Raw genomic sequence first — 13355 nt, 5'->3', positions numbered from 1 at the left:
AAAACGTCGTCTTGGAGAGCGACGAGATATCGGGTTTGCTGTTGAGAGGCATGTACACAGGACCGTTGGAGTAATAGCTTAAGGGGATATTGCCTATGGGAGCCAATCACCACTTGCATTTATTCGAAGCAGTATGACAGGTGCGCGATATCTTACAAACCGCTTTACTGTATTATCTAGATGGCCTTCAACACGTACTTTTTCAGCAAGACAACGCGCGTCCCTTAATTGCTCGTCGAACGACTTTCTACAAGAAGCTGGCGTTAATGTTTTGCCACGGCCACCCCGTTTACCGGATTTAAATCCTACCGAACACGTGCGGGATATGATGGGAAGGAGACTACTGTCCACTTTGCAACATCCTCCACAGTTAATCCATAAAGTCCAAGTTGCTTGCAAATGCAAGAAGATATCGATCATTTCATTGTCAATGCCTAATCGTCTACAGGCGTGTATTCAGCTACAGGGTCGCCAAACACATTATTGTTTTTTTGATTACATAATCAAAATGGTTAATAAAAATTCTTGCCAACGTTATCGTTTCAATCTTGATGTAAATCTACCATGATGCCAAAAAATTAAGTTCAAGAAATTATTCCTTTTGAGTGTAACAATTCTAATATCACTGAGTATATAATGTTATATTTCTACAATGCTAATTATTGCAAAAAACGTTATCCAAAACCATAGAATAAATTGTGGCAACTTTGATAAATAGACGACGATAACAGGAAAATGAGTAGTAGGTGGTTTTATTTTTGGTTTTGTTTTCAGATATAAACAAAGTAAAAAAATAATCAGTTATATTTCAGTTAATTTATCACAGTCACAGATATTTTTACAGATATACAATTGCAGAAAAAAATCGTTTATTGCGTCGTTTCGGTTTTTTATAATTTCTAGGTATAAACTATCTCCGTAACAATTGGTATTTCCCATGTTTTTATATGAAACTATGAGAGTGAATACGTATTCATATAATAATATGAATTTACATTTAGATGATTGAACAATTAAAAATAATCACCCAAAATATCTTATTTTAACCTATGTATTTAAATGCAATGTAGGATATTAGTTATGCAATTTGATGTCATTTTCGTAAAGATTTGTCGCATTTTCTGGAGAAGAAACAACGAACAGAGATGAAATATTAAGAATAGTCGAAGAGTTCTACACAGAGTTATATAGATCAAGAAAAAAAGATAACAATACGGAACCTCCAATTACACTAAAAACTGGGATATTAAACCAAGGATCAGATTTAATGCCCGATATAACAAAATCAGAAATCAAAGAAGCCTTGAAGAAAATGAAAAATAATCGAACCCCGGGTGAAGATGGAATAGTATCAGAAGCACTAAAAATTGGAGGGGATGTATTACTTGAAAAAATTAAACAACTTTTCAATATCTGCCTTCACAGCGCCAATATTCCAACAGACTGGAACAACGCTACTATGATTCTATTACACAAAGCAGGAGACAAAGCAAATTTAGAGAATTACAGACCGATTAGCCTCCTCAGCCATATATATAAGTTGTTTACGCGAATACTAGTTAAGAGAATGGAAAGAAAATTAGAGACTTATCAACCAAGGGAACAGGCAGGATTCCGAAAAAGTTACGGAACAAATGACCATCTACAAAGTATAAAAACCCTAATAGAGAAAGCAGTGGAATACAATAAACCTCTAGTTCTAATATTTATCGATTTTCACAAATCCTTTGATACAGTTGAGCTAAGCAAAATATTACAGGCGCTTAAAGAATAGATATACTAAATTTATAGATATACTAAATTATTATACAAAATATACCTGCAGGCAACAACCACTGTCAGATTACATACTAACAGTAATCGCATAAAAATAGAACGGTGGGTTAGACAAGGAGACTCAATGTCACCTAAACTTTTTAATACGGTGCTAGAACATGCTTTTAAGAATTTGGATTGGATGACAAAGGGAATAAAAATAGATGGAGAATATCTAAACAACTTACGTTTCGCCGATGATATACTTATAATAGCTGAATATCTAGGTATGGCAAGAGAGATGGTACAGGAACTCGTTGTGGCTACAGAAAATGTAGGTTTAAATATAAATATCTCGAAAACAAAAATCATGACCAATTTGGTACCCAACCAGAACATCAGAATTGGTGGGAAAGAAATAGAACTCGTAGATAGATATAAATACCTGGGACATGAAATTATGATTGGCAGGGATAACCAGACTCATGAACTGAAGGGAAGAATCGGCCTTGGGTGGGCAGCATTTGGAAAACTGAGAGAAACTTTTAAAAGTGAGCTGCCTACATGCCTAAAGAGAAAGGTATTTGATCAGTGCGTCCTCCCAGTCTTGACGTACGGAGCAGAAACACTTACCTTAACAAAAGCAGCAGCTACCAAACTGAGAGTCACGCAGAGAAGAATGGAGCGGTCCATGTTAGAAATAACTCTGCGAGACAGAATAACCAACGAAGACATCAGGAGAAGAACCGGAGTAACTGACATCATCGAGAAGATAGCCAGACTAAAATGGAGATGGGCAGGACACATAGCCAGAATGACAGATGGGCGATGGACAAAGAGGTTATTGGAATGGAGGCCAAGGGAAGACAAGAGAAGCGTCGGTCGACCACCTACAAGATGGACTGACGATTTAAGAAGACTCAATAAAAACTGGATAAGAGCGGCGCAAGATAGACGGGGTTGGAAACATGAGGAAGAGGCCTATGTTCAGCAGTGTACTCTTGAGGCTGGATGATGATGATGATGATTGAGCGTGAAAAGTTATGAAATAATAATTAGGAAGAAATTAGGAAGATTATCTGCAACTTATCTTTAAGTATCATTATACGCATAATCTTTGAACCGCGGTAGTTTACTTAGAAACGACAGGACTGCTCGCACCCGCCATAAATCTGCAGTTCTGCCCTCTCAAACGGAGCGTAAACCACAAATATTGAGAGGAAGAACGGTATTCCACGCTGCAATGGTTTTTGTCTTTAGATTTTGTCTTTTTCTATTAAAATTTCCTTCGCCAACTGTGAACCGATGAAAAGCACGGCTCCACGTTTCATTGGATCGCGGTTTTATACAGTCACTTGATTCTTAAAAATATACTTACTATATGAACCTTGAAACACACCAATAAAAAAATCGTTTTTCGATATCCACTCTCACTCATCATTTTTGCCACTCCACATGGTTAAATAAAACAGAAATCACTCGACTGCTTTTAATTATTTTCCAACAAGAAACAATTCAAACTAAGATTATTCAATTGAAGTTGTAAATATTGATTTGATAAACAAGTAAACAGTGTAAATAATCTGTAAGTCTCTTGTATAATCGAAAATCAAAGACCAAAGTTCCTTCAAAGATGCATTCGGTATTAACAATTTGTAATTCATAAAAAGAATTAGAAATGGAAATGTTATTCATAGACTTCAAACAGGCATTTGATTCAATTAAAAGGAAAGGATTAATGATAGCACTTAAAAAATTAAAAATTCCACATAAACTCAGAAAATTAATAAAAATGACGGAAATCGTTCTCAAAATACAAACTAATGTTTGTATTTTGTAAACATGTAAACCAATATGTATTAAACCACATTTTTATACTACATTAAACAAAATTTAACATTTAACTTTCACGTTTGCTCTAATTAAAGTGGTAATACTTTTTTTAGGATAAGCACTGATGATGAAATAGTCATTCCGAAACCGTTCTGTGATGAGATGTAGCCCGAAAGGTTTCTTTTATATTATTATACTTGCTATAAAGGATTTTTTAAATACAATTTTTGATACTTATGGTGTACAGCCAATTACAGAAAATTAATTTTCTTTGTGGAAATAAGAATAACTTTTAATTAATTTAATTAATGAATCGGCCTGAATTTTGAGGGTTCGATAAGCATTTCAATACACATCGTTTGTCGCAATAACAAACGTGTATGTTAATTTTTACGAGACAAAATTTTTTATAAACAATTTTGCCTTATTTTACTGTTTTTTGAGCAACAAATTAATCGTAGTTTATCAGATTGCTTGTCTATACTGTCCACGATCTCACAAAATTAATTTAGAAAATTCCAGAATTATACCAATCCGTTTCTATAAACACATAATTATCCGAAAAGCCATTAAGATCGAGAAACGTCCTAATTGCCTTAATAAAAGAGACGAAGGTTCTTGGTTGCCTTCAACATGGAGATTTTTCAATCATTATAACACATCGTCTACTCATAGCAAGAGTATTTGTCACTTCCATTGTGACCGTGATTCATTGACGTTACATTTGCTTCCACCCAAATGTAACGTCAATGAATCACGTTACCATCGACGGTACTACAAATGAACCGTCACCGGAGCAGCAGTAAGTTACTACAGTAAACAATGTACTAGAAGAGTGATCTGAGGTTCTCAACAGAGTGGAGGTTTATAGCGGACCTTTATAGCAACATCAAATAAGAGATATACATTCGTATACAATTACAAGAAAAGCTTTATAAAAAATGATTTCTATGGCAATAAGAACCGCTGACAATTTGAAATTTGTGACTATATGTAGTAGAATGAAGTAGAACTATGTCAAAACAAACCTGAATTATATAAATCTGTTGCAAAAGCAAAGTCTAACCGCATTTATAAATTCCAATGACAAAAATCTATTAGCAATAATAACCTATTATGTATTTAAACCTACGCAAACGTCCTGAACCATTTACTTTGTAATATGTGGTTTCAGCGGGGCAGCGTCACATTAAATTGATATTTTTAAATTAAAGGGACCTTGGCCTTGCGTTAAATTCTGCGATATGTAATCGAAGTAGTCATCTGACCAGAATTGTTTAATTCGTTACAAAAATGTCAGATATAGCCAAGGACAATGTACAATATTTACTATCGTCTAATATTTAAGGACGAAGGAATCGCATAAACGTAACATATGTGGTTATAATATCAAACTAACCGTTGCGTTGTACTAAAAAATATTTATGAGAATATATCGAAATTAAGGTAGAATTTAAATACAATTGAAGAGTAGACTTCAATAAGAGGTTTAAGTACCAAAAAGGCAGTTAAAACATCGAATATTTTAACTGTTTATGAACAAAATTCTTTGTTATTTAACACAAATGTTTATTTGCTAACTTAAAACATATAAATGATAAAAAATCAAAGAGTTTTTAGTACAAACATAAGAAAAGAGAAAAATACAAGGACTAATTTCGTTGTGGCAAGTACTGGAAGCTATCAACCGGCCCACATGCATTCAGAGACACTTATAGTTTAAAAGGAAAAAGATAGTTAAGATTTGATTTCACGTATAGTGCGTCTGTATATCCGCTTATACGTATTTCATCCTAAAAGGAATCTTCGGAGCGGCTATTTACAAACGCTCTGAACGTGAAAACAATCTTTCCTGTCGTAGTGGAAGCAACTCTAACATGGTTTCGTATGGACGCAAATAGCGACATCTGATAATAAATCCGTAAACTAATTAGTTTACGAACTTATAGTTTAATTTCGAAAACTAAAGATCTAGTAAAAAATACGATAAAATCTCTTAACACGTTGAACGCCGCGCGAATCATATACGTTTTACGCTTATTTTACTCACAGGTCTTCGCATTAATTTTTATACTGTGGGGACCACCGCTCAGCGTTGGTTCGCGCTGCAAGCATAACTATATGGGCAATATAGAAGACTAGGTAGAGTGGTAAATAAAAGAAAATTGGTTTTATAATACGCTTTATATCTTCAGAAATACAAGAAACTGTTCAGAAGGAGAACGATATAAATATAATATCGAAAAAAAAGTATTTTTGTAGGAAGTAGTATCGCATTCCATATAAAACGACTGTAGAGTGCAGAGACTTTGTCACATTGAACAAATTTCCATTTAGTTTGCGTTGCTTTGGAAGTCACGTACTTTCTGTTGACCTCTTCGGACAACTTCTTATAGCAAAACACGCATCGGCGACTATTCTTAAGTGGGTGATCGACGTGCGAGCCATAATACCGCGGTTTTAAGAACGACGGTTTTACTCGCGGCTCGTTGGTGCTGATCGACTAGCGAGCAAAACAGTCATTGTCCACCGTCCACATTGCAATGAGTGCGTGCCCTCCAAATACTAAGACCTGGCAGGACCCTGGGCTACCTATCTCTCGACATACGCCCGTAGCGAAACCTCTGCCCCTACGAGTCCGACACCAAAGTGAAGGTGCCACGGGGCGCGTACCAAAGACGTCCCGTGGGTCCCCCTGTGGGGGTACCCCGTAGGGTTACCACGACACGTCTAGCACACGCAACCCGCGGGGGCTCCACCTTCCCCGTAGTAGGTTCGGCAGGCGGAGGAATTTCCACCTCACACGTAGACAGGTCGCCGCCGAGGATCTCTCCTCTACCACTCTTGGATCTCCTGGTGGGTACGTGCCGGGACACCTACACCACTCCTGACCGCCGTCAGGAGCGGTATATCCACACCCCTCCTGACCGAGGTCAGGAGAGGTATTTACGGGCCCAGCTCGTTCAACCTCACCAGGCTCTTTTGGAATGGGAGTAGAGTGGTCCCACGAGTAGTCTCGCCTCGGATACTAGGAATGTAGACCGGTGACCGTGTCGCCGAAGCGACCGTGTGCGTTTCTACCAACCCGACACCTCAAACGACGGCTCTCCACCTCCCTATTCCTACCCATTAGTCGCCTCTTACGACAGGCAGGGCTTTCTGACCCCGGCCGTATTCTTATCTCCGCGAGCCGGACGGAGTCCACCGTCCACAGTTAACATGTCGTGTTCAACTGAAAGTGAAGTTTTATGTTACTTCGCTATAGCATACTACGAAATTACAAAAAAAAGCGGAGACGCCCTAGATGTTAGGTATTTAAAAGTTTAGCATATGCGGCAAGTCGAGTTGTTTTGTTTTTGTATTCTGGCGATGTACATTTCCATAAACAAACACAGTCTCGTAAACAATATATAAATTGTAATAAAAAGTCGTGGCTGAGAGTTCGCATATCCATGATTAAAAACTGATCTTTTCACTTCAACGGTCGCTGAAAACTACCGGTTTTGCTCGCCAGTAGTGATACACGCGCGATTTTAAATGACGAGCGAAGTAAAAATAAAACAAACTGACGAGCCACAAGCCAGGCTCGTCGGTATATAAAACCGCGGTATTGCAGTGATACACTGGCGAGCTTTACCGACGAGCCACAAAACCGCAGTTTTACTCGCCTGTCGATCAGGACCTTTAGTTTCTACTTCTTCAAAAGCATGCTTTCTCCTAGACGAAGGTTTTTCCTTTGGGTTTGATTGCTAGAGGTTTTGCTACTTCTTCTCTGAACTTCGTTATGCTAATATCAGAGACATCAACAGAACAAATTCGTGATAATTCAATTCTTTTGAGTACTTTTCGAATGTGAATAGTTAGTCTTAGATCTTAAAATTAATTTCATATCCATATTCTTGTAATTTTCCACTGAATTTTTAATACTACGGGGAAATGCATTTTGTTGTGATTCGCATACCCCAGTTTTATATTTAATCGTCCGGAATAAGCATTTTATAAGACTGTTTGACCCAGTTATTGATAATTCAGATCAATATTTTAAACTATGTATGGCGACGCTTTTAGAACAATAATTTATTTTTATCTTTCATATGAATTGAATTCACTTTAATGTATATTTCTTTGTGGACTAGTAATTGTCTTCTTTATAATTCAACAAACGGAAAAATTGTACGATCGGAGTCAACGAAATTATATTAGCACGAGAAATCACATACTTTTCAACCACCAAATGATAAAGAGTATTTGTACAGTTTTTTTTGTTATTTCTGTTCTTTTCTTACGAAAAAATATAGTAAGACAAAAAATTTCTCTAAAATTCAACTCGTTTTCTATAAAAAGCTATGAGTCTTCTTTTCTGTCCTTTTCCTTCCTAACAAAAATTTCTCCACTGACAGGCAACTACCAACAGGCGAAATATATACACTTCAAAGGTACAGTTATTTCGTTTTTCCTCAATATGTGTTTCAAGATTCTAAAAGCTGCCCAAGACAACCAACTACGAATATCCGCATCTTGATTTTTTTTACTTACTATTTGATTTGACAACGAAAAAGTAGATCAAATTGCTAAAAGAGGATCAAACGAATTAAATGAAACAGCTATGACTCTGGCACCACCAAAGGCTGCAGTACGAAAGGTTATAGAGGACTGGATTCGAGAAAGTTATGCACAATATTGGGAAAAAATCTCAAAACAAACATATGGAAAATCGACCATGTACAAAAAGAACAGAGGAACTATTTCATATGGCCAGGAATAAACTGAGAACAGTAACAGGAAGAGAATTCCTGAATCGAATAGGCATTTACAATGGAGACCTTAACTGCAGACTTTGCGAAATTACCGATAAAAATTGAAAGCACAGTTTCTAAAGTTGTTATTACATATTGTAGTATTGATTTGTATGTGATTCATTCTGAGTCAAACAACCCCTTAAAAATGACCCATGGGCTTGTAGTCAATCAGTAAGATATTAAGAATAAACATAAACGGAACAAAACGAGTGGTGGCAAAGACAACGAAATAAACTAGAATGCATTCTAAATGAAGTTTGGAACCACTCAATGTCACGTTGTAGATAAACATGTACGAACTAGAAAACTCCTAAAGTGTTCGTAAAAAGTCGCGACGATTCCTAATTTTAATTTAGAATAATTCAGCTCCAAATACACAACACCATAACAACTAATGATCTGTGTAGCACGTTAAAAATAAACATTAGGTATGTATAGTATTGTATTGTGCTACAGATAGAATCTTTAATCGACGTTTTGACATGTTTTTAAAGGCCGGAACACGACCGTTGATGATCTTATTGTTTGTAACACCTGCCCTTGAAATGGTTGGACATTTTTACCAACCTCGTTCACGATGAGGTAACACAATAGTAATATTCTTATTAAAAATCCGAATGCATTCCGCGTGAGTTTATTATTATTTATCGACCCGTTAAAGAATGTTCACTGTCAACGAAATAATAAAAAAGTTAATGGATGGCGAAAAAATATGGATTGTTAAAATACGCTGTTAAAAAAAGTAATGTAGGAAGATATATTAAGTTATTTATCTTCTTTTTTCAGAATAAATGGCTATAATGCGAGAATTGGGATATATTATTTACCTAGCAAAATACTTTTTGGACAAATTGGAAACAGGTTTTTCCTTTTCATGGAACGTCGTAAACTACTTTTTTCTTCCAGTGTATAATTTAGTATTTGTTCTGTCCGTTTTTTATCTATTCTATTTGTATGTTGTTTCTATTTTGTTCTGTCTTCTTTTATTTTCTCATAGATCGAGTAAATACTTACTTCTTATGATATACGCCTTCATTTACCTGTCTATCAAATGCTGTAATGCCTTTCAATATTCTGTAAAATCTCACTTAGCTATTCTCCGTTCAAACATTGTTGAGAGCACGAAATGTGTCTCAAAGTCATAAAACGGTCGTAAAATTTGTATCATCATAGGCGTTCCTGAGGTGTTTATTCATTAAATAATAATATAATGTTTTAATACTGTTATATATAATATTAATAATGTTTTAATACTAATATATTTAGCAAAAAACAATTCAAACTTTCACGGCTAATGTTGGTTATTATATTATATTAATAAAAATAAGAATTTAACCATTAACAATTTTGTAAATAAGAATACCTTATCTCTTTGGATATTTCAATACTAATCTTTCCGTTTAATCCCTTTACTAGAAAACCTGGAATTCATATCCGAAGGTACTATTCGTTGCAAAATAATTAGAATGGAATTCCCCAGATTTTTAATAATATAATGGGTATAAAGATGCCGGCTTTGGCCACGTGCATCGTCTGTTCAGTTTATATTCGAAACTTAACTTGAAAGGGTGAAGTTATTACGAACGAAAACAATTTTTTTGTTTAGTACGTTTTTGATCGCATGTAATTTACGGCTCGTCGGTGTTTCCGCGTCTACGGCAGTAATTAGCGTCTCGAATATTTCTTTTGCGAATAATATGCAGTGAGTGAGTGATTTTTTATTCCATATACCTACGAACATATACGTACCTTTCGTACCCTTGTTTTGTTGGATTGTTTGTGATGGCTTCATCATCAACATCATCAAGTTTTACACCGGTACTGTTGCGTACAGTCAGTAAGTCTGTCTATTTACCAAGAGAGAAGACTATTGTCCTGAATGTTCTCGATGCTCTGGTTTCTCAGAATCCTACAAACACTGTTCGCAACATAGTCGAAAGTTGTGCCAACATGACTGGCGTAGGGGAGTCAACTATATATAGGTTCCTATCAGAAAGAAAAAAACACGGTATAGCTAACCCAAACACAAACGAACACTTAAAGAGAGGGAAAAAGCCTATTGAAATTGATGAAGTTGCCAAAAATGGTATTCGAAGGAAAATTTATGGATTTTTTTTCAAAAAAGAAATACCAAACCTAAACAAAATTTTACAAAAAGTTAGAGGCTTTGCCTCATATCGGACGAACTAAATTGTGGCAAGTTTTAAAAGAATTAAATTTCCGGTGGGAGAAATCAGACCGAAAATCACTTTTGATTGACCGGGAGGAGATAATATGTTGGAGAAGAAATTATCTAAGATCTATACGAAAATTCCGGGCTGAAGGAAGGCCAATCTTCTACCAAGATGAAACGTGGGTAAACTCAGGTCATACTCTAAAAAAAATTTGGTCAGATAAAAATATATTAAGCTCCAGCCAAGCCTTTATGGAAGTTTGGTCTACTGGTATCTCCCCACCTTCTGGTCAAGGCGGTGGATTAATAATTTCTCACATTGGCAGTGAAAAAGGATTTGTTACGCATGGTTTGTTGGAATTTCAGTCCAAAAGCACAAAAGGCTATCACGAGGAGATGATAGCTGATGTTTTCGAAGAGTATTTTGAGCAGATGATTGAACACATACCACCAAATTCAATTATAGTATTAGATAATGCACCTTATCATTCACGACTAGTAGAAAGACTTCCAACGACTGCGTGGAAGAAACAGGATATTCTTGACTGGCTGCGGAATAAGTATCTGCCTTACGAAGATGGAATGGTAAAAGCAGAACTTTTAAAAATTGCCCGGCAACACAAATCTAAGTTCAAGAAATACGTGGTTGACAAAATGGCGGAAAGGCGAAACATCACAGTCCTTAAGCTTCCACCCTACCACTGCGAAATAAATCCAATTGAACTCATTTGGGCACAAATGAAAAGTTATGTGACTAGAAAAGATACGTCATATAAAATACAAGCTGTACGTGAATTGTTATACGAGTCTTTACAACATATTACAGAACAAAACTGGAAAGATGCAGTAAGACATGTAATAGAAGAAGAACAAAAAATGTGGGATCTTGATAACATAATTGATGCGACCGTAGAGACACAACCGCTATTCCGAAGTTGATCCTATTTATTTTGAATTTGAATAGTTTTCTAATCGTAATTATATAAGGTAAGTAATAGTAGTTGTAATCGTAAGGTATTAAAGGGGAAAGGCGCAAAATTTCGCCTGTCAAAATGTTCAATGTGTTTTAAATGTATCCATTTTTTTTTTCAAATCCTGAGAAAACTAAAAAGCATTTTTGACAAATTTAAAGGCAGAATGAAATATTTATTAGAATAAATAAAAAATTTCTTTTGCATGCAATATTTTCAATTAAAAATTATACTATATTTTCTCTTTTATTTTCACCCCTGTTACATAACATATTAAAATAAACATTGTAGAAGTTTTCAGGGACTTTCTGCCCTCAGTAATAATGTAATCTTTCATTCTGCGTTTAAATTTTTCAAAAATATTTATTAGTTTTCTCCGGATTCGAAAATAATGGATACATTTAAAACACATTGAAAATTTTGCTCATTTGGCGTGGTGATAGATAATGCTGCTTATCATAGCAGAAAATTGGAGAAACACTGCTTACAATAAAGAAGAAGTAAAAACATGACAGGCGTATGAATAGAGAACGTGAACTCACAGAAATAAAAAAAAAATAAAACTTCCTTCAGCTTATAATAGAAGGGAAAATAGAAGGCAGATGGGGCCCGGGTAGACGACAAATGACCTGGCTGCGCAACATCAAAGATTGGACAGGACTAGACTTTCAAAGTTTAATAAGGAAAGCCCAAAATAGGGAAGACTTTGCAGAGGTCATCGCCAACCTTCGCTTAGAAGACGGCACCTAAAGAAGAAAAAAAAACATGACATATATCGAAAGATATATTTTTTGAAAAAAATTATTTAAAAACAGAACTGTTGGAAGTTGTCAACAGTTATAGGGCAAATTACTATCGACACATAATTGAAGGTATTGCACAAAAACACAATTTGAAAATTCTCTGCCTTCTGCCCTATCACTGTAAACTCAACCCCATAGAGTTGGTATGGAGCCAAGTGAAAAGATATATTGCCGCACGCAACAAAACTTTTAAAGAAGAAGAAGTTAGGAATTTAATTAAGGAAGCGTACACACAAGTTACCCAAGAAAGATGGAAAGGTTATATAAAAAACTTAATAGGAGAAAAAACGGACATGTGGAGACACGACAACATGATTGATGATGATATTCAACCAATTATAAACTCACAGAATGGGCGAAATATGGCAAACCCGCTTGCAAAATATACAACCACACTGATTGTAACGTTTGAAACGCAGTATAGACGACTATTGGCACTTACGACCTCTTGTTTCATATCGCAATAATAGTTTATTGAAAATTCGTAATTTATAGGTTTATATAGAGACTCTACTTTCATTCAACAACTCCTGTAGTTATGCAAATTTAAAGACACTTGTTGCCTCTGTTATGCTGTTATTTGGTGGAGTAATAATGAAAAAGTCAATACGATTCCACTAGATTACACAACAAAAAATTTAAGATTAATCACTGTTTTTTCATAGATCAGATTTTACTGAAAATAATTTGCAAAATCCTTGTTAAAATAGAATATCAAATGATTAAAGGTTGTTTATCATCTGATACAAAATTATAAAGATGTCTGGTAAAAAATCCCGATTTATGAACTAAATAAATCTTACTATTTAATTGTCGTTCACGACTACAACGATAAAAAATTACCAGTGATCTTTGTTGAATTATTGTGTCATTTTATGCAAAATATAAATAATATGTGAGTCATTTACTAGACTTTTATAGACTCTAAAAATAAAAATGGGAATCTGTATTACTTTATAGGCGGGAAATTGCAAGGTTTTGTGACGCCATTTAAATATAGCATCGTAAAAAACAATTTATA

At 35.2% G+C, this 13355-nt stretch overlaps 1 protein-coding gene across 2 annotated transcripts in view; it reads right to left on the bottom strand.

The window, feature by feature from the left end:
* The window catches only part of LOC140449536 (CD63 antigen-like), a 130318-nt gene that overhangs the window by 30179 nt on the left and 86784 nt on the right, over positions 1–13355 (bottom strand). The window lies entirely within an intron of this gene.

This window comes from Diabrotica undecimpunctata, chromosome 9 (assembly GCF_040954645.1).
Source record: "Diabrotica undecimpunctata isolate CICGRU chromosome 9, icDiaUnde3, whole genome shotgun sequence".
Classification (NCBI taxonomy): Eukaryota; Metazoa; Arthropoda; class Insecta; order Coleoptera; family Chrysomelidae; genus Diabrotica; species Diabrotica undecimpunctata.
This window is presented reverse-complemented; position numbering and strand designations above follow the sequence as displayed.